Raw genomic sequence first — 4,509 nt, forward strand, 5'->3', positions numbered from 1 at the left:
CACAAAGGTTTTAGTAGGGTATTACAAGATTGTATTTATAGAAAACCGCCCAATTTGCCCGAGTGGGTGTATGGTGGCGAAGAGATGTATTAGGTGATTAAAGCTCACCAATGGTTATAGGAATACAACTACATCAAAATAATTAGAAACTAGAACTACATTTTTGTTAGAGTGAGTAGTTCAAGGGTATTGATCCAGCGTATATGGGTATGTAGGTAGCTTGGTAAGTAGAATATGTCTCCAGTGTGAAGATGCCTTGGACATAGTTAGGTAGCACTTAACCATGTATGTATCAAATAGGTGATCCAAACTTAAATCATAATTCATTGATGCATGTTTAAGTACCTTTCACATGTTATTGAATATTATGTGTTCATGTGCTAGTGTTAATGAATGTTAAAGGATGAATGTTCTAGGCTATTGTACAAAGTGAAATACATCCATTTTTAGCCTCATGGCTCAAAATGCATTGTCTAAGTAACAAGTATGAAATAAGTTTAACAAAACAAACATCAATAATGTTGTATACATGCCAGTCCTAGAAGCATCTCTTGTAATCACAACCAATGTCAAATATTTTCAGACTTGGAAGCAGCTTCTCCAAACCAACATCTTCTAAAAGAAATTTTTACATGTACCAATAAAAGTAAAACTAGAACCTTAATTAAAGTTCCAATAGCTACAAGTAGGGCTTCATCAAAATCTATAGCAAAACTTGCAACAACAATAGCTATTGCTAGTTCAAAGTTATTACTTAATGCATCAAAAGATTGTTTGATAGACTAGGGATATGGGATTTTCTAAAAAATGCATATAAATTTTGGACAACCTAGTCCATGTCAATGTCACTAGCCAAAACCTCTTCAACCAAATCAACATGCCCTAGCTTCTCCTCCCTAAAGTGTTCAATATTAGCAATGGGTAAACAATTCAATGTCTTGGTAATGAACTTAATTTTATTCCTATCCACATCCTTGACCACCAAAATCTTTGTCTTGGATAGAAAATGCAGTGAAAGATCAGTAACAACATCTTGTAGAATATTCTTTTGGATCAATAGCATGTTGTGTCCAGTGGCTTTGATCTTCTTTATCATACCTAGAATATAATTCCTCTCCTCCTTCAAAATCCTATTCATCATTATATAATCATAGACCACAATATTTTGCTCAATATCTATCTTGGGAGGAAAAATCTAGAACAATATTATGCCAATCTTTGCATTCTTAATCTTGGTGGGGCCTCTAGCCATATGGCTTTCCTTCTTATCAAACACCAAACCCTTAACCAGTTCTATATCATCAATAGTCCTACCCAATTTTTGCAAAACTTTGATGTCCCTCAAATTGATAGTTTCAGGCTTTACAAGGTTGATGACATTCAAGATGACATCAACAAAAAGTGGGGCTAATAAGATAGAATACTAGCTAACAACCTTACTATTCAAAGAAGTGCTCACACTTTTTTCCAAAGAGTCATGGTTTTTCAATTTGATAGGAATATCCATTGTAGTTAAAACCTCAACAACCTTCTCAGTTGCCCTGTGCCTTTGACATAATGGTAGGATGAAAACCCTTATACAAAAAATTTATGCATTGTTTAAGAATTAGACTAGTGATGACAACAAATGTTGTCGATCATCACTAGCAACAATATCTAGAGATTTCAAAAGCTCTACAAGTATTTTAGCTATTAGTTGAGTTACCTCCATTTTATTAAGAATGGTGGCATCATCATTGGTGATGATCACATTGCCTAAGGAGGTGCAAAGCATCCTGTCCATGCTCTTGGAACCTAGTGAGGTTTGAACTATGTCCACAACAACCTTCTCTATGATGATGTTGGCATGCCAAATGATGTCTCTGTTCTTGGTGTCAATGTATTTTTGTCTTGGTAGTTGGTGCTACCTACGGGTGTTGCACTGTGGTCACCATTTTAAACCTCTTACAAAACTTCTTTGTGCTATTTTCTTTGTCTCTCAAAATCCTAGTAGCAAATCAATAGATTGAATACCCTTTAATGAAATTTTGAGTGTTAGATTGAATCCCTCTCACTCAAACAAGTTTGTTCTCACTTCTTGCTGTAGTCACTAGTAAATCCAAAGACTATATGATGAGCTCAAGTAAACATGATGACTCCAATATAGAGCCCATCCATGAGAAAGAAAATAAAAATTGTTGAGAGTTGACTCCAATACGAGAAAGACAAAGATATCTGACATCTCTAGCTCTCCACTCAACAAATAATAGAAGACAACTGAGGAGTGGAAGGGAAACTGATAGTCCACAACACACAAATAAAATTAAGACACATAATGAAACTAAACATGTACCAATATGATTAAAAATGTGCTAAAGGTGTATTGCAACCTAATCATGAATGATAAACTAAAAGATTTGAACGATGATAAATAAAATATATATTAACCCAACTTGACATGATATTTGGACAACAACCAAGCATGATGATGAAAGATAATACCGCTAGGGATAGACAACCATAAATACAAGAAAGCATGATGTCAAATGGAAATAGAGCCATGCACGATAAAAATAAACTACGAATATACAATGAGAATATTTCATTTTTTCAGATCATTTTTCTTAGCCTATTAATTTCTCTTTATGATCTTATTAGCCAAATCAATAATTTTGAGCTTTTTCTAATCATTCTTCTTAGCCTGTTATTAGCTTGATATACAATAAGAATTTTTTTTTTTGGAAACTCTAGTTGTTGTCAAAATTTTGACATAGTTTGTCATTGATGGTGTAAAAAACTCATCGAATCATCTCTAGCTAGTGTTGATATTTTGATGGGGTTTGTCATCAATCATATAACATACCTATCAAATCATGTATGGATGGCATCAATAGTTTGAAATTTTGAATTAGTTGTCTAGCATCGGCATGTGACATAGATGGGGATGATTTTTGATAGATCTTCTCATTAATACATCATCAACTATGGAATGCGTCAAATTTTTGATGCAATTCTAGTGACGATGAATTTCAATCTTTAACAGTCAAAATATTGACTAGAACCACATTGAAAATAGGTCCTAATTTATAGTGTTTGTTTATTTAGATTATATTTGGTAGTCTATTTGAGGTCTCCACCCTTTAGATCGCTGCCTTGGGATTCTCTTCCTTGGAAAAGGCCTAATAATCTGCCAAAGCTTCACTTCAACTCTTTCCTAATGGTAGAAAACTCTATTTAGTCTTCAAAAGAAAGGTAATCACAATAAGGTTTTGATAATTAATTGAGGAATTGAATTAAGCTCTAGATACCTTGCCCGATAATTTACTAAAAGTTTTTGATGAAGTTAAAGAATGGGTTGAACTAAGGTACCTCCAATTAAAGAGATCCTAGGGGAGAGGTGATACACAAGATATTGAACTTTTCATGGATATTATGATTTCCCTTTCACATAAGAATAGTAGAAATGTATATTCTACTATTCTATAAAGGCTAGCAGACATACTTTAGCTATCTACTATTCCATATTTAGCAACAAAGTCAAGAGCACTAAAAAATCTCAAGAAAGAGAGAGGTAGTGATATGGTGAAACTAATAAACATGTAGTGAAATTATTATCATCAAGTGATGCAAAGATTTGAGAGTATGTAGTGAATACCCTTCTAAATTTATCTATTCATAGTAGTAACAAATGATTGATTATTCAAGAAGGAGCCATTAGTTATGTAATGGAAGTCTTAAAGCATGGTAGCATGGAAGAAGGATATAATGTTTTTATAACTCTTTTTAGTCTATCTATCATGCATAAGAACAAGATTATAATTGGAGCCTCTGGAGCCATCCATCCTTTGGTTGATCTACTACATGATGGAACATCGAGAGGGAAAAAAGATGTTGCTACTATACTTTTCAATTTGTCAATTTATCAAGGAAACAAACCTAGGGTTGTTCAGACTGGAGTTGTCCCTTCTCTAATGGCATTTCTTGTTGACCAAAACATTGGAATGGTGGATGAGGATCTTTCTATTCTCACGGTATTTGCTACTCATCAAGAAGGTAGGATTACTATTACAAGAAAAATGTTCTATGTATTCTTAGTGATTTGATTCATTTAGCCTTGGCTTGCAAGAATGTTGTTGTTTTTCTTGCCTTGGCTATAAATGACTCACATTTATAGATAATATTATAGGTTGGTTTATACAAAGACTTAGTTGAAATTTCTTGAAATAACACTGCTAGAGCATGATGAAAAGAAATCACTCTTCTAGATATCATGAGTAAACAATAACATATTCCATAAGTTTGACTTTGTATCATTTTGTTCCCATTATACACCCAATAGATAAACTCATATTGGATGTGAAAATCTCATGCTCCATTTGTAATTTATTATCATTTGGTACTCCTAAATGAGCAAAGACTATTTTACTATTTAGACTAAATGTGCAAATCCAATATTATTTTACTATTTAGACTATTTATCATTATGAGCTTACCAACAAGAATGAAAATCCCAATACTTATCAAAATGTC

At 33.1% G+C, this 4,509-nt stretch overlaps 1 pseudogene; it reads left to right on the forward strand.

Moving 5' to 3' along the window:
* Positions 1-203: 203 nt before the first annotated feature.
* On the forward strand, positions 204-4,276 carry LOC149530554 (uncharacterized; annotated as a pseudogene).
* The last annotated feature ends 233 nt before the right edge of the window (positions 4,277-4,509 follow it).

Source organism: Cupressus sempervirens, chromosome 11 (assembly GCF_028749045.1).
Source record: "Cupressus sempervirens isolate cs-2001-9-10 chromosome 11, ASM2874904v1, whole genome shotgun sequence".
Lineage (NCBI taxonomy): Eukaryota > Viridiplantae > Streptophyta > Pinopsida > Cupressales > Cupressaceae > Cupressus > Cupressus sempervirens.